At 47.5% G+C, this 21,670-nt stretch overlaps 1 protein-coding gene across 3 annotated transcripts in view; it reads right to left on the bottom strand.

The window, feature by feature from the left end:
* Positions 1-21,670, bottom strand: part of BLM (BLM RecQ like helicase) — a 526,815-nt gene that overhangs the window by 466,228 nt on the left and 38,917 nt on the right. For 2 of the 3 annotated variants that reach the window (XM_078682946.1, XM_078682947.1), the window contains exon 1: positions 10,715-10,847. The exons of the other annotated variant lie outside the window; for it this stretch is intronic. The gene's annotated coding sequence lies outside the window, so the exon portion shown is untranslated. Of the gene's footprint in view, positions 1-10,714; positions 10,848-21,670 lie in introns of those variants that run through there. 3 annotated transcript variants of the gene reach the window in all.

The following is a 21,670-nucleotide window of genomic DNA, read 5'->3' as shown; positions in this document are numbered from 1 at the left end:
AGACAGGAACCACAATCTCCTTCCTTTAGGAGCCTGCCAGCACATCAAGCCCCTAGCCTGCAAAAGCATGGTGCACTGCAGCTGTCACTGACTCCACACTTTTATTGACGCAGCGCTAATAAAGGGCTTGATTTGTGACAGCTGAGGCGCTATGCATACATGTGATATTGCATTTCAGTGAAGGGATGCAGACCACCACACCGGAATTATTTAGTCTAACGTCTAATGCATAGTACTTGGCAGGTCTGAAGCACTGACCTTTGGTGTTCAAAAGAAAAGAGAACAATGTAACCCGACAGTCTCTCCATTGCACAACGTGCCACCAGGAATCCCAGCATCCCCACTTTATTTAACCTTTTTCCTTAACCAACCAGTGTGAGAGCACATTGAAGTAATTCAATATAGGCTTTGCACTCATCGCTGCCAGACGACATCCGCATGATCATTGACAGAGGAGACATGGTAGCCCTCATTCTTCTGGAATTCTCTGCAGCATTTGACATGATCGCACTCTCCATCCTCATCAGGCAACTGCACAAGATTGGACCCTGAAGCCCCAATTCTGCCCTGATCTGCTCCTTCTTAACTGATAGAACACAAGCTGTCACCCTAGCACCTTATTCACCAGAAGCCTGCAAACTCATCTGCGGAGTGCCTCAAGGTTCATTGCTCAGCCCCACCCTGTTCAACACATACACAATCCCTCTGGTAAGTGTCATCCACACATCAACATACTCTCCTACGCTGATCAATCAATCAATCATGGGAGATGGGGTGTAGGGGAGGTGCCGGATCCGGTCCTTCAAGGAGGAGGTCTATCGAAGAGCCATGATTTGAGGTCCCTTGTGAAGATGGGAAGTGATGTCATCCGTCTGAGGTGGAGCGGGAGGGCATGCCAGGCTCTGGCCGTGAGGAAGGAGAAGGAGCAGCCTCCCAATCTGGACTTCCTGGTGCGGGGGACCACGGCGTGGGAGAGCTGGGCTGTTCATAGGGTCCTTTGGGGTGCGTGGAATTTGAGTCGGCTGTTCAGGTATGCTGGTCCGGTGTTGTGGAGGGCTTTGTGTGCGTGGGGGAGAGTCTTGAAGGTGATTCTTGCCTCGATGGGGAGCGAGTGGAGTATTCGCAAGTGCTGGGAGATGTGCCAGTGTTGTGGCAGGTTGAGGATTAGTCTGGTGGCGGCGTTCTGGATGTTTTTGTAGCTTGCGGGTGATATTTTTGTTGATTTCGGCATAGAGTGCGTTGCCGTAGTTAAGTGTGCTGGTGACGAGGGTGTGCGTGACAGTCTTTCTGTGTTTGAGGGGGGGCCATTTGAAGGTCTTGTGTAGGAGGCGGAGGGTGGGGAAGCAGGAGGATGCGACTGAGTTGATTGGGCGGTCCATTTTGAGTTCGGAGTGCAGGATGATTCCAAGGTTGCGTGCGTGGTCTGCGGGGGTGGGTGGGCTTCCGAGCACGGGGGCCACCAGGTGTCGTTCCAGGCATCAGGGCGTGGGCATATGATGAGTACTTTTGTTTTGTCCGTGTTGAGTTTTAGACAGCTGCTCTTCATCCATTTTGCAACTGCTTCCATGCCTACTTCAAAGTTGTGTTTGGCTACGTTGGGTTCGTTGGATAAGGAGAGGATGAGTTGGATGTTTTGTAGCTTGCGGGTGACATTTTTGTTGATTTCGGCATAGAGTGCGTTGCCGTAGTTAAGTGTGCTGGTGACGAGGGTGTGAGTGACTGTCTTTCTGTATTTGAGGGGGTCCATTTGAAGGTCTTGTGTAGGAGGCGGAGGGTGTGGAAGCAGGAGGATGCGACGGAGTTGATTGGGCGGTCCATTTTGAGTTCGGAGTGCAGGTGATTCCGAGGTTGCGTGCGTGGTCTGTGGTGGTGGGCGGGCTTCCGAGCGCGGGGGCCACCAGGTGTCGTTCCAGGCATCAGGGTGTGGGCATATGATGAGTACTTTTGTTTTGTCCGTGTTGAGTTTTAGACAGCTGCTCTTCATCCATTTTGCCACTGCTTCCATGCCTACTTCAAAGTTGTGTTTGGCTACGTTGGGTTCGTTGGATAAGGAGAGGATGAGTTGGGTGTCGTCTGCGTATGAAACAAAGTTGAGTCTGTGGCATCTGACAATGGGGGTGAGCGATGCCATGTAGACGTTGAGCAGCGTGGGGCTGAGGGAGGTACCTTGGGGGACTCCACAGGTGGTCGGTGAAGGGTCAGAGAGGAAGGGAGGGAGTCTGAGCCGCTGTGTTCTACCGGAGAGGAATGAGAGGATCCAGTCAAAGGCCTTGTCCCGGATCCTTGTGTCATGAAGTCTGCGTGTTAGGGTGCGGTGAGAGACCGCGTCGAAGACCGCTGAGATGTTGAGGAGGATAAGGGCTAGTGGCTTTCCTCGGTCCAGGAGGGAGTGGATGTCGTCTGTTGCGGCGAGGAGGGTGGTTTCTGTGCTGTGGTTCTTTCGGAAGCCAGATTGGGAGGAGTCGAAGGTGTTGTGCTCTTCGATGAAGGTGGTGAGTTGGCTGTTGATGGCTTTCTCGATGACTTTCGCTGGGAACAGGAGTAGGGAGATGGGTCTGTAGTTCTTGAGGTCGGTGAGGTACACCAAGAGTTTCTTTAGGAGGGTGTTGATCTCGGCGTGTTTCTAGCCGATGGGGAAGGAGGCGTTCGCGAGGGAGTGGTTGATGGTGTGGCGAAGCATGAATGTGATGATGTCGCTGACTCTGTTGAAGATGTGGTGGAGCAGGGGTCCGTGGGGGCCCCGGAGTGGATTGACTTCATCGTCTTCAGTGTGTCTTCGGTGGTGAGGGCTGTCCAGCTGTCAATCATTGGCTTCGCTGTGGTTGGTAGGGTTCTGTGTGTTGGCTGTCTTCGACAAAATTGTCGTAAATGTTCTTGATTTTGTGGTGGAAGAAGGTGCTGAGTTTGTTGCAGAGGGCTTATGAGGGAGGGATGTCTGTAGACTCGCTGATGGGTTGGGCGAACTTCTTGATGATGCTGACGAGTTCTTTGTTGTTGTGCGCGTGTGTGAAGATTCTGTCTTTGATCGCTTTCTTTCTTGTATTTCTGATGAGTTGGTGGTGGACGTTGGTGGCGGCTCTGAAGTTGTTGTGGGCTTCTGTGGATTTGGAGTTTCCCCAAGCCTTTTCGAGGCGTTGGCATTTGCGTCTGGACTCTTGGAGTTCGGTGGCAAACCAGCTGGCTTTCCTGGTGTATGTGTGGTTGTTCTTCTTGAGGGGCGCTATGGTGTTGCCTCAGTCGGAGATCCATCTGTGCAGGGTTCGGGCTACGGTGTTGGGGTCTTCGTTGTCCCCGATGGTTGGAATGGAGTTGCAGAGTGAAGAGGTGAGCTAGTCGTTAGTTATGATCTGGCGAAGCCCTATGTTGTGGAGGATGTCCAGGAGGGTTGTAGTGTTGGGGTCTTGTTGGTTGTCGAGGTGGAAGTTGAGGTCTCCCAGGAAGGTGTAGTTTGTGGACACGATGGCCTGCGGCAGTGGTCTTCAAACGTTTTGTATCCGCGCCCCCCAGTGTAGAAAAACAATTTGCCGGGTACCCCCTAAAAATATTTCACAATTATTCTATTTAACTGGCAATGTTTAAATATATCTAGACTTATTTAAACATTGCCGCTAAGTTCTGTCACTGTTTTAAAAATGCAAAAAAATACATGATTCCCAAACATACTATTCCGGTGAGGCAGGCCTTGCTAATGTGCAAAGGATCCACAGTGTGATTATTCGAAATGGTAGTTTGGGTCTTGGAGAAAATGTGAAGTCTCTTCCCTTTTGACACCTTCCCCCAGCCAGGATTTAAATTAAAAATGATGTTAATGATGGCCCATTACAGACATGCTTACTGCTGCTCTTTTAGGCTGAAAACACAGCATAATGTTTCTTCTGGCCAGAGCCTGGCGCCCCCCCTGGGATCACTTGAGGCCCCCCTAGGGGGACCCGCCCCCCAGTTTGAAGACCTCTGGCCTGCGGGGTGATGCTGTCCGTGATGGAGATGTGAATGGTCCACAGGGTCCCGGGGCCGGTAGATTAGGGTTCCCCGGAGGGTGGTGGTAGAGCTGGGCTGTATCTTGAAGTGTAGGTGTTCCATCAGGTCTGTGGATTCATCTTGAAGTGTGCTCAGACGGAGGTTGGTTTGTGGACGATGGCAATCCCCCCACCCCCTCCCAGAGCGGATGTGGTGGTCCTTCCGGGAGATCTTGTATCCTTGGGGAATGGCGATGGCGATGTCAGGTCCCGAGGTTGTGTTGGTCCAGGATTCGGTTAAGAATGCAAAGTACGGGATGGTGATGTCAAGGAGGACCCAGATTTTGGTGCCATGTTTGTGGAGGGATCGGACATTGGGGAGGATGCATTACAGGGTCTTAGGTGCGTTTGCGTTCCTGCGGGCGGGTTGTGCAGGATCCGTGGTCTTAGAGGTGCTGCAAGAGTGGTGGCAGCGGTGACAGCTGGAGGGTCCGTGGGTGTTGGCTGGTGATGTTAGCTTGTAGTTGGTGTTGCGACCTGGGTTGAGTGCGTAGAGTGCTGCTGGGATGTAGCGCTGGTGGTTCGGAGGTCCAGGGTTTCTGGCGCTGGTCACGTTCAGGACATGGACGGGTGCAGATGGGCTTTCCTTTGGCGAGCTAGCGGCGCATCCGCACAGCGGCCAACATTAAGTAGGGGTCGGGGAGGGCTGGACAGCTAGGAAGTGGGAGGGGAAACTGGCTTGGGCTGGTCAAGCTGGGCGTGGAGGGGCCATGGGGGCAGCAGGGGTAGGAAAAACAGGCGGGAGGTACACGGAAAAGGAGCGAAAAACAACGCAAAAGTAGGAATTGGAAAATGATAGAAAAGTGATGAAAAGTGATGAAAAGAGAAATAAGGGTGAGAAAATAAAGGCTGAAAAACGAAGGTGAACGGAGAGGATAAAGCAAGAAGAATAAACCGAGCGAAAGAAGGAGTGAGAGGTCCACTGGACCACCAGGGATGAGGCGCAAGTATAGCCTGCGGGTGGAGGAGGATCTCAAACTCCAACAGTCGAGAGTGCAGGGGCTCAGGAGGGCCTCACTTGATGGTGGAGCTGCGAGGGTCGGCGAGCAATTTCACTGATAAGGAGTCAGTGGCCTGGCATGCTGATGTCATGCAACTCCTAGGCTCTCTCTCAGACAAGACCACAACACAAGAAACAAGCTAACTGAATGAAAGTCAACTGTCTGAAGCTCAACACTGACAAGACAAAAGTAGTGATCTTTGGCGAGAACAGCTTGCTATGAGAATCCAACTGGTGGTCGGCCAAACTCAGACCAACACCCAGCACCCACGCCAAGAACATTGGAACAATCATCAACAACAAACTGGACATGTCCGCACATGTCTATGCCTTCAATGCATCATGCTTCCAGAGGCTGAGGAACTTAATCAAAAGCAACACTGCAACAAGCAACACTAGAAAAACTGTCACTATGACCTGGTCACCAGAAAGTTGGACCACAGGAACAGCCTCAATGCAGGGATCACCAAGCAACTCAATAGAAAACTACAAACTATCCAGAACTCCGCAGCCAGACTCATCCTCAACGTGCCACACAGAATTCAGATCACACCAGACCTCCGAGACGTCAACTGGCTTCCAATACATAAATGTGCTCATTTCAAACTACTCACACGAACATTAAAGGCACTACACAACCTAGGCCTCACCTCCCAGAACAGGTGCATCTCCTTCCACCAACCACCCATAAACCTCTGCTCCACAGGACTCCTACTCTCTTACACCCCATGTATAAACAGAACTAGATCAGGAGCACAGGCATTCTATTAAATCACTCCTAAGTGGGAAACGACCTTCCACTCCACATCAGAGCCTCTCCCTCTCTTCTTGAATTCCACAAGAAGCTGAAGATCAGGCGTTCCAATGGAGCCGGGCAGGGAGACTGCAGCAACTGACCTCAGAGAACAGGATGTCCAAACAGACAAGGCCCGAAAGGAGAAACTGTGGGAGCCGAGAAGCCAGCGCTCTGCAGCCCGGGACCAACATGCAAGGCAGACGGTGAGTCGTGGGAGGCGCTGCCGCGGAGGACTTCAGGGACGCGCTGCAATACAGAGGTTGGCGTCGTCCATGCACCTGCCTGGGCCCTGGCCTAGGAAGGTGACAAAACTTCAGCGGGAAGCGAGCGTCAGCGGCCAGAAGAGACGCAGTGGGTGGGCAACTGGGAGGAAGAGGACTGTGCCTCAACGGAGCTGTTGAGAATCATTCTGAGTGTGTGACGCAGAAGATGCGAGACTTACAGCATGCCAGTGAGTGTATAACTGCGGACTGACCTGGGTACAGCAGCCCATGGGCCTGCAAACAGAGGCTGCACGAGTCAACGGATGGCGTGGACCGCCGGACCTAGTAGGCTACCAGAGACAGTGTGCGTCAGTCAGTTTGGAGTGTACTTGTAAGCTGAGGCCCTGTGCATATCAAGGAGCCCACTATCAGGCAAGCATTGGATTCACAGCACACCACTGGTGCCTGCGGGATACTCGGGATTAAGCCATATGCCACTGTTGAGAAATGAAGCCGGCACCCCTGGCACTAAAGAATAACCAAGGCCCCCGAAAGATAAAGGGCAGTGCTACACGGACTAAGTAGTACATTACCAGTATCCCCTAACAGATACACATTTTGGGGCTGTAGCTGTGACGCCCATCTATTACGAGGTGCCTCCTGAACAGTTCAGAGGCCATTAGTATGGAGTGACAGCACCGTGCAGCAGGCTGGCTAGAAGACTGGCTCTCCTCCACGTCACTGCTGATCAGGGAGCCGCGCCATCAGCTACACTAGGTGTCTTAACTTCTTACACTTGCCCCTACTCCTATTGCACCTAACAAGCCCGCGTGGCGGCTAACAGACGACATAATAGCAAGACAGCGAGACTACAAGAATGAACCGGACAAGGTGTACTCGCCCTCACACCTTCTTGCGCACATCAAGCATAACTGGCACGGAACAATCATTGCATATGGACCAGCCCCACACCCCAGAGGTTAGAATGGATACAATTCTGAATGCCAGTGAGAGATCTAGAGTATCACTGGAATCTAAAATAGACAGTGTAGCAGAGGACCTCACTCTACTACTCTCAGACCACGGGAAGCTAAAAGAAAGAGTGACATCCACGGAGTGCACCCTCTCCGACCTTAAGTCGGCAACATTTAATTGAAAAACAGCAGAATGCACAAGAGGCCAGAATATGTTTCCTGGAGGAAAGAACAAAAGACACTGAGGGCTGCTAGGCGAAATAATATCTGCTTGATTGGACTGCCGGAAGGGGTGGAGGACTAAGATACGATGCATTAGTGAAACAATGAGTCAAAGACCTGCTTCCCTCTTCCTCACTGTCCCCCTCTAGAAGACCAGCACCAGGAATAGGGGCTCACCCACTCATCTTCAAGGTGCTACACTATAGGGACAGGGGTGCAATACTGCGAGAAATGAGGAAACTCCCAGAAATCAAAATCGAGAACACAAGAGTTATGTTTTCCCGGATTATACACTGACAGTGCAACGCCAAAGGGGCTCCCTTTTACAAGTGAAGCAGAAACTCTGTCAGCTGAACATCCATTACTCGCTTCTGTACCTAGCACAGCTTTGTGTGGTGGCAAACAGAAAGGCAACGTTGGTCAACATGCCACAGGACACATGGGAATTGCTGGAAACCACTGACCAGTTTTCGGGACCCCGTCTGTCTGGCATGCCCAGAACTTGGAGAGGTGCAACAGCTGGACCCAGGAGCCGTAACCGACGTAATACGAAACGCCCACTCAGTCTGGTAGCAGTGGGGGATCTAGAAAAAATTATACAGGAGCAACTGAAAGCTGGACGCAAAGCGGACCTCATAGCTGCTACCCCGGAAAAGACGCAATATCAATCCCTTCGTCTGGAAACGAGTGCTCTTCAGAGTTATGCCCATCAGACACTGCCTCACTAAATATGCCAGATGTAACCCCGCAGACTTCAGATGTTATTATTTAACATGCATTTTAAAATTTAAGGCATGCAGCCTTCTCTGTGGACCATAATCCCATGTTCACTGTCATATTAAATATAATACACTAATGGCTCTTGCTGAGCAAATGGCTCAGGTTACATACTGATACCGCAAAGTTTCTCCAAGACCTCACTCTTACACTAAGTGCGCAGGTGATAAACCCTACGTCAAAGTTAGTGGATGTTACAGCAGTAAACTCTGGAAGGCCCGCGCCCCCTTTCTCCCTCTCTTGCACAGGGAATTATCTGGTACTATGGTGTGGGGGCGGGTTTCCGCTCAGGTTTGGGCAGCTCCTTTTGTTCATAGAGTCTGCCCTTTTGCTATTCATACATTGCCATGTTGGCACTTTTGCTCCAATCCAATTTAAATGGGCCTCTGGGAGGGGTGCGCCTAGTGATGCCCGAAATACACACACATACCCACAAACCTTGACCTGGGAAAACGCTCCCAACTCCCCATTTGTTAATGCCATGACAGACCAAAAGATCCTTACTTGGAATGTGCGTGGCCTTGGCACACCTTCCCCCCACTATGTGGTTTATTCCTACCTCAAGAGGCACGATATACAAATTGCCTTCTTGGAGGAAACACACCACACACAGACTGAGACAGCTAGACTGCATCGGAAATGTAAGGGCCGAGTGTCTGCCACAAACTTCTCCTCATAAGCCCAGGGGGCACTGATTTGGATCCCCAAGAATGCAAGGTTCCACTTGATCCAGTTCTATATACTGCAACGGGCATACCTCTTTACCAGATGAAATCAATCCTCTACAGGCAAGATACTTGCTGCCCACGTTGTAAACTAAATTATGTCGTCTTCCTGCCTATGTTATAGGCATGCCTTATATTATGAACTTACTGGGAGGGAGTGACACAGCACTGGTCTACATGCACCAACAGAGAACTTCCTAATATGTGGGAGGCCTGCATAATGGACGTATTCGCCACTCGCCAGGGATAAAAAAAATCATAGAGCCACTACCAGATTCTTGGATTTAGGCCTGGTGGTGGCCAAGAGGCTTATCATGAGGCGTTGAAAAGCTGATGAACCCCCCCATCCCCGTCTCTACAGCCTGGTCTCATTCTATGTTGTACTGGGCTAAGGCGGAGGGAACTACCCTACACTTGGAAGATACCCTGGGAATACGCAAATACACGATCTCAGTCCACTTGAAAACAATATTAATGACGCTCCAATTAGCGTTAGCCCCAGTGGATATAACAGACAACCCCAGCAAAACACTCCCTGAAACTCGCTCGAAAGAATGTTGACATCCACACACAGTCTGGTCATGCGCACATATCACACTAGATATGACACGGTAATCTGAAAGTCTAAGGTAACATAAGCGGATTATGTAAACCGCTGGCATATACCCCAACTATTAGTTAGGCCCACCCTCCCCCTCTTGTGTTCCAATTGTTTTGTTATGATTCTGTTGTATCTGAGCAACCTCAGCATCTAGTTCTGGAGTGTAGAATCCAGGGGACAGAGAGCAGGCAATTGCTGAGGAAGAAGGACCTCGGGGGCTGTTGCGCCTTGCAAATAAACTTGTTGTTGCATATAACGTGGACTTTAAAAGATTCAGTTGACAGATCTGTGATTGCAAGACACAACACTGTTTGAGGGTTTTTTTTTTTTTACAAGAGCATCCATACCCACCACCACATGCACATTCAAGTTTGCAGTTCCTGCAAAAAATATAATGCTAACTAGACACAGACACATCCTGTATTATTGTACGAGATCTGTCTACTTCAATGCTAATTTATAGTGTTGTCACATACTCGAATGCATGCTCTCGGTCTTTCAACAAATGTAGTTATACGTACAAGCCGTATTCCTGTAATGCAACGCTCTCTTTTTTACCAGTTATGTCTGCTACATGTGTAATCTCAAAACGCCACTAAAACAGATCAAACAAAAAAATCAGGCATTTAAATGGGTGCCTATGCAGGGTTAGGCACACACACACCTGCTCAGCACCAAGATACACTTGCAGGTAATAGTGTACTTTACAAATACACATGAAACTATACAAAAACCTCACTTATATATTGTACATATAAAATAATACTGATTTACATTTAACAATATTATTTGTTTATACAAATGAGAACATAGCAACCAGGCATTTTGGATAACTTGTGTCAGCATAGTGAGGAGGTCTGGATATTCTTGCATGTTTCAGATTTCAAAAATGTCACTCAAAACAATTATGTAATCGTATGTACTACAATGGAAAAATGACGAAAAATACATTTGTTCTAATTTCATAGTCTTTTTTTTTAATCTTTATTCGTGATTGTACCAGCAAAGCAAATTATACATCGAACATCACACATTTCTAACAATCACGTTTTTCCAGTTTTCGCCCCAACAACAGGTATGCCATTTATAATCATCTTCCTTTTTACCAAATAGACAGAGTTCGTATAGTAACAGCGCACCCCTCCCGGTGTGCTGCAAACCATATCTACATCCTAATTTCGTAGTCTTGATCACATTTTTCATGACATTTGTTGCCTGATACCACATGTGAGGGATGATTCGGCTCGTACTTTAGCTCTTGGAGCTCTGTCAAAGCTTGCCCTAGTCTCTCCTTCCCTCTCCCCCCCAAAAAAAACCGGAGTACTTTTCTTTACACCACTGCAAGGGTGGTTTGAGGCAAGACTGTTAAACTAGGTTATTTAAATCTTCCCACTTCTTACCTAAGGGTGGCTGAAGCTCCTGCTCCGCTCTCCTTTTCCCGTTTCGCGCGCAGCTCAACAACATGGAGCCCCACCCCTCCGCATGGCCCCGCCCCCTACGCGGGGAGCTGCGTCAAGCACGCTTGCTATGTTTTTCTCCTGTACTGTGTGTAGCAATATTAGCCCCTAGCGTGTTCGTTTAGTATGCCCGCATGTCGAGAGGTTCCCTGGACAGGCTGTTTTAGAATGGTAACGTTGCCCTTATTGCTCAATTAATTCAATGAACGTCCGCTGTCCTGTAATTACGGTGAACATGGGCGGAGTTTGTGGTACCCAATCAGATAATTTGGACTATATTTGTTGGGGTTGCGAAAGAGTGAAGATCTTGGATTGGTAGGGGTTGTAATAGGCTGGGGGCAGAGTTACGTCAGTTGGAAACTGGCTGTTGAGCTTCACAATACAGTAGACGTACTGTTGGCTATGGAACTTTAGAGTGCCCGGTATAGCTGGTATTTCACATTTGTTTTGCCTTCAGATGCGCCTTCGGGGCAACGCAGGTTCTGATTGGCCCTTATTAATCCTTCCCCGATTGGCTGAACCTCGGGCAACTCTAGTCTGGGACTCAGGCTGTGATTGGGTTGAATGGTGACAGCTGTAACAGTTGCCATGGGGACACGGAGCGTTCAGTATGACTGTTGACATTGTCACATTGTCACAATACTATTATATCAGTACTCAGAGGCGCAACTAGAGACACATTTAGGTGGGGGTGCTACCGAAAATTTCGGGGGTTAGAGGGGTGGAGAAGGGGGTAATTCTTCCAGCAATAGTCAGAGTGAAGATGCAGGGGCTTTATAAAGGAGTGAAATAACAACAAAGCCTCGTTAGCAAGTGAATGGTCTTTGTGAAGTACTGGGTGCGGCTGTTTGTGTGCCTGGGAAGCAGTCTCAGCCCCGGCTGCTACACACGATGCGTGGAAGCTGAAAGACTTTCAGCCCAATGGGCTTTATGCGCCTGTCAGTACTGGGACATATATATATTTTGTTTGCTTTCTGGTCCCAACGGATGTAGGGACATGTATAGCGAGATACAGCCGCGATGCAGTTTTTAGTATTTATTTATTCAATGCATTTTTATATAGCACAGATTTTATCCAAAGGTGTCAGAGCTCTTCACAATAGAACCAAGTACGTTACATGAGCAGAATTTTACATATTTACACCTTACAGAAACAAACGAGACAGAAAAAGTAAAATAAAACAATAGATGGCAGTCACACGAAAAACAACAAGCACTGGCGTTGCCAATAGGTTTCGCATTTGGAAAGTTGGAGCTATTGGTTTTGTAAATGACATTGTATATTTATATATTGTTATTGACAATGCCAATAACGATATATAAATATAAAATGTCATTTACAAAACCAATAGCTCCAACTTTCCAAATGCGAAACCTATTGGCAACGCCAGTGCTTGTTAAAATTTGCAGACAAAAGAAAAACAAAAATGGCAGCCTGAGCTTATTTTTGAAACGGGGCACAGCGACAAGACGCCATATTCTGCAGATCTGCACAAAAAGAACGAGCGAAATCCAAAAAGCGGGAGGGGAGGCAACAGAGCACATCTGCAACACGGGAAAATGTATATAATTGTACAAAACAAAATACGAAAAATAACACAGATGACTACGCGGCGCGATTCATTTGCACAAAAAAATTGAAAAATAGATTTTGCAGAAGTTCCGACCCCGGTTCAATAATGCCACAGCTCTGGGCTAACAAAATTGCGGAAAAAATAAGCATTCAAATCATTGGCAAATTCTACGAAAATTGATTGCAAATGGAGCAGCTCTGCTTGCAAATCCTCCCTCCGTCGCCCAGGCTGCTGGACTGGAATTGCAGCAGCTAGAAGTGAGGAAGAAAAAAAAGCGAGGGCGAAAGGGAAAAAAAGGCCATTTTTTTTTTCTTCTCAGCTTCGAAACCCGAAGCGTGCGATATGCAGTTTAAGGACAGGAGGTGGCTGGAAGGGACAGCGAGCCATAAAAAACATGAATACAGAAAGAAATGCACTGCAGACATTGATAAAAATGCACCGTGCTGCATCTGAAGGTTGCGCGCAGGAAAACAAATTAAAACGAACAGAGAGAAAGTAAACGCAACTTTAGCAATTGGCTGAGAGGGAGGGATGAAGGAGCGAAAAAAAAGAGCTTTTTGCGGGAGAGCCTGGTCGGGGGGCGGGAATGCGAGCGAGGGGAGGAGAAGTGTGGCAGGCGGACTTCGGTGTGACTAAAGGCACAGCAGATGTTTTATGTGCGCGGAGGGAAGCCGGATGGGGGCGGGAGAGCCTGGTGGGGGGGCGGGAATGCGAGCGAGGGGAGGAGAAGTGTGGCAGGCGGATTAGAGAGATGCTCGTGCTTGTGTGGTCACGTGACCCGCTTTGCACTCACATGCACTGTGAAAAAACCGCAGTGGTTTGACGAGTCGATCGAGCCCTTGAATTTTCGCCTATTACATTCGCAAGCGAATGATAATAGGCGAAACCTAAAAATCACATTAGGATGAAGATTGTACAGGCATAGATTACAAATTTACAATATTGAAAGAACTTCCTTGAGGGACATGAAATGGGATGTATTAGTTCTGGAAGTGTCTTTGGAAGAGGAGAGATTAGAGGTAAATTTTAAGGTCCGTGTAGAGGTGGTGGTATGGAGCAGGGTTGGATTGGGATTAAAAATCTGCCCGGGCAGGCAAAAAAAAAGTGGCCCACATTTGCATATTGCTTTCACTGCTTCAGCGAAATTTTATTTAAAAAAAAAGGGAGGGTAAAAAAATGCACGGATTGAGTTACAGTGGTGAAACACCTGAAAACAAGTGAGGCCACTTTAGCTCACACCTCCTGCCCCGCTCAATATGCACACATTATTTGCCCGCCCAGCAAGAGACTGGGAGTGACACCTCTGCCGTGGATAAGAGGGAAGTAATGGACGCCCATTTACCTCCAGAAAGGCCACTCAGGCACCCACTGGGCCGCTGGCGACATTGAACAATACAGAAAAAGCACAAATCGCCCCCAGGCTGCTCAAAAAAGCAGCCCACAGCTGGAACTGGACACAGACCCCTCGGGCATTGCCCGAGTGCCCTCGTTACCAATCCGACGCTGGTACGGAGTAGTGGAGAAGCAAGTTTCAGATTCTAACCGTATTGCCTGAGAAGGATTGAGCCATTGATCTTTCCCTTTTGAAGGTGGGGGGCTGAAGTAGTACATTTTCCACATTATGAGAAGGTCTAGAGCCTCCAGAGAGTTTCAGTTTATTCAACAGGTATCGAGTGGAGGAAGTTTGCAAGGTTTTGTGGGTGATACAGGCAGTCTTGTAGATTGATCTTGCCTTGATGGGAAGCCATCGAAGAGAAGACAAAATGGGTGTGATATGGGCACTTCTTTTGGCCCCAAAGATAAAACAAGCCGCTGAATGGGGAACAGATTTAAGAGGGGAAAGGTGGGATTTGGGGAGGACAGCAAGAAGAGAATTGAAATAGTACAATATTGAGAGAACCAGAGATTGGACCAAGGATTTTAGGTTTTGCTCCGGAAAGAAACGTTGAATTCCCCAGAGTAGGTGCAGTTGGTATCGTGCATTCTTTGCAATGGAATTGATGTGGGAGACTAGATTGAGCCTTTTGTCAAGTATGACACCAAGGGATTATTCAGCCGTCGACTACGATAGGTTTATTGTTGAGTAAATTCAGCTGATCCATCCAAGATTTAAAAGGAAGAGGGGAGACTGAGGTAGAGAGGAGGAGCAATCCAGTTTTGGAAGGATTCAGAATTAGTTGATGAGCTAATATCCAGTTTTCAATAGAGTTGAGGATTTTGATATCGTGTGCGGAAGACACCTTAAGGTAGATTTGAGTGTCATCCGCATAGAGATGGTAAAGGACCCCAGATTTACTTAGGACATTTTCGAATTGTTCCAAATAAAGATTGAACAAAGTGAGTGCAATTTCGAGTTATTTACTTGGGGGTATACATGATTTGCCGAGGTTGGGTGGAGATCTGATGCCAGCTCTTTTATTTGCTGACAACACCATACTGATATCACAAACACCTAAAGGTCTACAATCTTTATTGAATTCTTTTAACACGTACGGTAAGAAAAGGGGTCTCGAAATAAATTCTATCAAAACAAAGTACATGGCAATAAATCCACACAAGTCTTTCAAAAAGAACCTAGCAGTTAGTAGCCAAAAATTAGAGTATGTACATTATTTTAATTACTTAGGTATACTGTTGGACACAAAGCTGTCCTGGAAGCAGCAGCTGAAAAAAAAAAATGTGGCCAACTCCAAAACACGTTTCCAATAATAAAGATGCATGGGAGCAGTATATCGAAGGCAATGACTCCTGCTCTGGAGGTCTTCAAATATAAAGTGCAAGCAGCTTTGTTGTATGGCGCTGAAATTTGGGGACCACATTGCAAAAGGAGCTTTGAATTAGGAGAAAATAAATGTATTAGACGGTGCTGGGGTTGCCAGTGAGAACACCTCTAACCCCCATTCTAATGGACCTAAACTTTTAACGTGCGGATCACCATGCAGTACTTAGTCATCTATTATTTGTGGTACGGCTCTGGTCAACCCCTGAATTTAACAGCTACAAGGATGGTCTACCGGAGATTTTAGAAATTGACAAGAGTAGGGGACCCCGTGGATAAAACATGTTTCCTTTTGGCTCGAGAAATTGGGTTTGAAGCATTTCTGGGACGATCTGACACAGTTAACTATGTATAGTAAAAAAATATATATATCACTTTCTGGATGCACATTCAAAACAATGTGTTACACTGTGCGAGTAACGGCACATTAACAAACAAGTTCCTTCTCTACAAGGAACTAGCCAGTTTTGAATACTTTATGGATGAGATACATCCACCACTGGCTAAGACCTTGTATATGAAGTTCAGGTATGGCGTGTTAAATATTAATGTAAACACAGCAAATTGGGCAGTAAATAGTGATAGAAATAGTAAAGAATCTTGTGAGCTGTGTCAAAATGCGCCAAAGGAGAACGATCTACATGTTTTATTCTTCTGCCCTGCATATGGCAAACTGAGGAGTAAATGGATTAAACTCATTTGCCATAACTTGAATACTAGCGTTTGTACAGAGGCGGGTAGAATATTGAAAACAGATACATCTCAACAAATCGTTTTCAGTGTCAGTAGTTTTTTTCAAATGTAAGTCTTATAAGAACAAAAGCTGGATTAAGATTATAATTATGTACATGCACTTTAAGTCCTAAATGTAAAAAACTAAACCACAAACTCACTTTTATTACTTTAAAATACTTGTATTGGTGTGCCTATGTAGAAACAATACTGAATGTTATAAAATCACGTACAAGTCTTGATTAAGAATAAGAAATGATGACTTTTGTACAAAGTGTATCAAATTCTCTTTTTAAAATTTTTATGTCTAGGTATTAAAGTATTTAAATATTTTAAATAATATTTTTTGGTATGCAAAATACACTAACGACTTGGATTTTTAGCCCTAACCGTGATGCTGAGCCATTGATTGTATTTAGAATTTTATATGCAGGGTATAAATGTATGTGTGTGTTGTTGATGTATCTTTTACGGTTTTGTCTTGAACCGAAATAAAGAATAATTGAAAATTGAGTGCAAGGATAGAACCTTGAGGGACTCCTTGACCTACTGCCAATGAAGATGAAAGACTGTTCGCTATTTTGATCATTTCAAATCTGTCCGAGAGGTATGAGGCAAACCATTTAAACACTGTGCTTTCCAAACCCATTCTCTGTTGAAGAGTGTTAAGAAGAGTGTTGGGATTAACAGTGTCAAAGGCTGCAGAAAGGTCTAGAACCGTGGTACTCATAGTACGGCCCACGGGCTGCCAGTGGCCCGACACGCCTTCTCTGGCGGCCCGCAGACCTTGCCTTGCAGTTTCCACGGCCGGTAGTAAAAACAGAAGTTGACCGCAGGAGCATACATAGTGAATACATATTAAATAAAATAGGTATTCCCTACATATGCTCCTGCGGCCATCTTCTGTGTTTACTGCCGGCCTCTGTGACGTCAGGGCACCTTCCGAAAATGTCCCAAAAGGCACTTTAAAAGTCAGCTGTAAGCGCTTTCCCAGCTGACTTTCAAAAGTGCATTTGGGAAGCTTCCTGTTTGGATAGAGATAGAGACACAGAGGCAGAGGTGACAGATAAAAGCAGAGAGACAGATAGAGACACATAGACAGATAGAGACACAGAGACAGATAGAGACACAGAAACAGATAGACACAGACAGATAGAGACAGAAACAGACAGAGGCAAATAGAGATAGAGACTGGGACAGACAAAGATAGAGACAGGGACAGACAGGGAGGGACAGATAGAGACAGAGTCAGATAGAGACAGATAGAGTCAGAGACAGATAGCAGCAGAGACAGATAGAGACAGATAGAGGCAGAGACAGAGACATTAGAGATAGGGAGAGACCGATAGAGGCAGGGAGAGACACATAGAGGCAGAGACAGATAGAGACAGGTAGAGACAGATGGAGGCAGAGACAGATAGAGGCAGAGACAGACAGAGGCAAGGAGCAGTTAGAGGCAGGGGCAGATAGAGACAGGGTCAGATAGAGACAGGGACAGACAGAGTCAGGTAGAGGCAGAGATAGATAGAGACAGAGACAGATAGAGACAGAGATAGAGATAGAGACAGATAGAGGCAGAGATAGATAGATGCAGAGACAGATAGAGAGAGACAGATAGATAGATAGAGACAGACAGAGACAGGGAGAGGCAGAGACAGATATAGACAGGGACAGACAGAGACAGGGACAGATAGAGGCAGAGACAGATAGAGGCAGAGATAGATAGAGGCAGAGATCAATAGAGGCAGAGACAGATACAGATAGAGACAGAGAGAGACAAAAACAGATAGAGCCAGACAGAGACAGAGACAGACAGAGGCAGAGACAGGCAGAGACAGAGATAGAGACAGAGACAGATAGAGACAGGAACAGACAGACAGATAGAGGCAGAGACAGACTGAGCCAGACAGAATTAGAGACAGAGATAGAGGCAGGGACAGATAGAGGCAGAGACAGATGGAGGCATAGACAGACAGAGACAGATAGAGGCAGAGACAGACAGACATAGAGACAGAGACAGATAGAGACAGGGAGAGACAGATAGCGGCAGAGACAGATAGAGACAGGCAGACAAAGAGACAGGGAGACGGAGGGAGGCAGGTGGAGGGAGACAGAGGGAGAGAGAGAGGGAGGGAGACAGAGAGAGGGAGGGAGAGGGAGGAAGATAGAGGGGGACAGACAGAGGGAAATGGGAGACAGACAGAGGGAGACAGAGGGAGACAGACCAAAGGAGACAGACCGAGGGAGACAGACAGAGGGAGACAGAGATAGGGAGATAGACAGAGGGAGGAGGGAGACAGAGGGAGAGAGAGAGGGAGGGAGACAGAGAGAGGGAGGGAGAGGGAGGAAGATAGAGGGGGACAGACAGAGGGAAATGGGAGACAGACAGAGGGAGACAGAGGGAGACAGACCAAAGGAGACAGACCGAGGGAGACAGACAGAGGGAGACAGAGATAGGGAGATAGACAGAGGGAGGAGGGAGACAGACAGAGGGAGAGAGAGAGAGGGAGGGAGACAGAGACAGATAGAGGGAGACCGAGGGAGGGAGACAGACAGAGGGAGAGAGATAGAGGGAGGGAGACAAGAGAGACAGACCGAGGGAGACAAACAGAGGGAGGAGGGAGACAGACAGAGGGAGACAGAGGAAGATGGTTGCAGGGAGACAGAGGGAGACAGAGGGAGGGAGACAGAGGGAGGGAGACAGAGGGAGGGAGACAGATGGAGGGAGACAGAGGGAAACAGACAGAGGGAGACGATGCATGGAGACAGAGGGAGGGAGACAGAGACAGGGAGGCAGACAGAGGGAGGAGGGAGACAGACAGAGGGAGAGAGAGAGGGAGGGAGACAGAGAGAGAGGGAGGGAGGCAGGGAGAGAGAGGGAGACAGGGGGAGGGAGACAGAGGGGGTCAGAGAGGGAGGGAGACAGGGGGAGACAGACTGAGGGAGACAGATGGAGGGAGAAAGAGGGGGGGAGACAGAGGGAGACCGACCGAGGAAGACAGACAGAGGGAGACAGACAGAGAGAGAGAGAGAGAGAGAGAGAGAGAGAGAGAGAGAGAGAGAGAGATGTGTGTATGCCGGGTCTGGTGGCTTAGTGGACGAATGCGTCTGCTGCAGGGGCCTGTGTTCAACCTCATGATCCCAGGTTTTTTTTGCTCTAGCCCCGCCCCCCTCCCCAACTGATCCGCCCCCACAGGTGCGGCCCTCGGCCACAAGCCACACTGTAAATTTAGCCCTGGAGAGAAAGTTTGTGAGAACCCAAGGTCTAGTAGAATCAGAAGACAAGACTCCCCCAAATCAAGTACACGCAGCGCATCGCCGATCACTTGCAGCAGGGCTGTATCAGTGCTGCAGTTTTGAATGAAACCAGACTGGAAATTGTCAAGAAGATTATTATCCTTAATATGTAGGGAAAGATGTTTCGCTACACATCTTTCTGTGATTTTCGCAAGAGATGGGAGGTTAGTGATGGGGCGGAAGTTGTTAAGGTCGTTCGCATCAGTGGAGGGTTTTTTAAGAAGTAGGGTAACCTGTCCTGTTTTAAGAGCAACATGAATGGAGCCTTGGCTGAGGAAGAGGTTACCAGACCGGTCTAATAGGAAAGAGTATGGATGAAGAAATCAATGGTAATGTCACTAGGGATGGGATCAAAAGAATGGTTAGAGGGTTTTGTTTCGAGGATGCATTTGAGGAGGGCATCCTCGGAGATGACTTCAAAGTTCTGCCAAATGACTAAGGATTTGCGCTCCTCTAGGGATGAATGACCTGAACCACCAGTTATTTAATTTTTTCATCAAACAATATAGCGAATTCTCCTGCTTTTTTTTGAGAATCGTCAGGCTTGATTGTTGAGGGAGAGCAGTTTGCATTTTTGATGAGGTCAATTCGTTTTTTTGGGCCTGCTTTTTGCTGAGTGGAGGAGGGTTCTGAAGTGTGATGCTTTTTCATGGAAGGTGTGTTTGTGGTATTTTGAACTTGCTGAACGTAGAATAGAAAGATTAGTGGTGGATGGAGATTGTCTCCATTGTTTCTATGGGATTCATTGAACCATGGTGCTGAAGAAATAGGCCTTTTGCTTTGAAGTGGAGCAACATTATCAATTTCGACTGCAAGGACTGAGAGGCATTGGTAGGTAAGATCGTTGACGTCCAAGTTAGGGTCTAACCTTGGAAGTGATAGCATAGCAGAATCACAAAGAATGTCAAGGTCAATATTTTTAGTGTTATGGAACCAGATAGTAGTCCTTTTAGGTTGGCCACAAGTTATAGAGTGTCATAGGTGAAGAGAGAAGGGGATGAGGAAGTGGTCAGACCAGTCTATTTGACTAGAGATAGAAATAGTAAGCATGTCTGCTTTAGATATAACAAGGTCCAGAATTGAGCTCTTAGAGTGTGTTGTTTTAGTGAAGTGTTGGATAAGATCATTTGCTGAGAGAAAATGGGCAAGCCTATTGGCAGCAGAGTCTTCCAAAGAGCCCCAGTGAAGATTAAAGTCTCCCAGGAAAATCTGTCTGTCACTTTGAGAGTTTTGGTGGCTGATGAAGTTGTAGAGTGCCTCTAGAAAAAGAGAGCAGTAACCAGGCGGGTGGTAAATGGCATGAAATCGGAAGGGGGAGCAGTGTTGCAGTTGAAGCTCCAGAGAAAGGCATTCGAATGTACAGAAGGAGCTGTTAGGAAAAGCCTTAAGTTGAAGGGAGTTTCTGAAAATGAATGCAACACCTCCCCCAACTTTGTCTGTTCTGTCATTTCTAAAGGTAGAATAGTCAGTGGGTAACAGAAGATCAAACATAGTATGAGAGGTGTCGTTGAACCAGGTCTCAGTGAGGAAGAGAATGTCAAAATTGTGGAGAATGATGGTGTCAGAAATGTCCAGTTTGTGTTTAATTGCAGATCTGCAGTTGTGGAGCAAACAGCGCAACTCCGATGAGACTGTTTTGGTGACTGGGGCATTCTGGCTTTTAGGGGTGAAAGAGCTAATGTTCTTGTAAGAGGTAATGCTGATGATTAGTTTTGACAGAAGAGATGGTCAGAATAAAGTACAGAGTAGACTTACTTGGAGAGGAAAGTGGAAGGGGGTGACGTTAGAAGTCTTGTAACTAGCCAGTAAGTTAGCAATGTCTGCTGAAGACAGATTGTGATTGGCATTTTGGGGCGCAGGAGCAAGGTACTCCTCGGGAGTTTGGGGAAGTGAGTATTTGCCAAGGGAATTGGGTTGTTTGGAAAGGTGGATATCTTAGTGCTTAAGAGTGAGATGGTAGCTTTAAGCTGGGAGATAGAGGAGATGAAAATTCCTAATTTGTTTCCAAGAGAGAGTAGGGCTGAGCACAGAAGGTTAGGTGGCTTGATGGATACAGGAGGGAGTGCAATTGGCGAGGGAGGGCAGGGAGAGGTGGGAGTGAGGGTGGGATATTTGGGTGCAAGAGTAAAAGGTGGAGATAGATGGTGGTTGAGAGAGGTTGTTGGTGCATCTGAGGTGAGAAGAGAGTTATCTTTGCTGATGTTGAACAGAGGAGAAGAATTGAGATCAAATTCAGGAGAAGACAGGTGAGGAATGACGAGGGAGAGCGGAATGCAGAGAGGGGAAGGAGGGGAGTCATAGAATGGCAGGAGGTTTGGGGAGAAGAGCGGAGAAGGGGCTGGAAAGATCCCATAGGCTAAGAGAGGTGAATGTATGGGGCCTGGCACCAGGCAGAGTGGGGGGGGGGCGGGGGTTGCGCTAGAGGGTAGTTAAAGAAAGAATTTGGTTCTGCTAGGTCCGGGGGAGGAAAAAGGAAGGGAATACCAAGGGGGATAAAGGGTTGAGCAGCATTACTGG

The sequence above is a fragment of the Lissotriton helveticus genome, chromosome 3_1 (genome assembly GCF_964261635.1).
Source record: "Lissotriton helveticus chromosome 3_1, aLisHel1.1, whole genome shotgun sequence".
NCBI classification, from domain to species: Eukaryota; Metazoa; Chordata; class Amphibia; order Caudata; family Salamandridae; genus Lissotriton; species Lissotriton helveticus.
The sequence above is the reverse complement of the archived record's forward strand: the minus strand, read 5'-3'. Positions and strand labels throughout refer to the sequence as shown.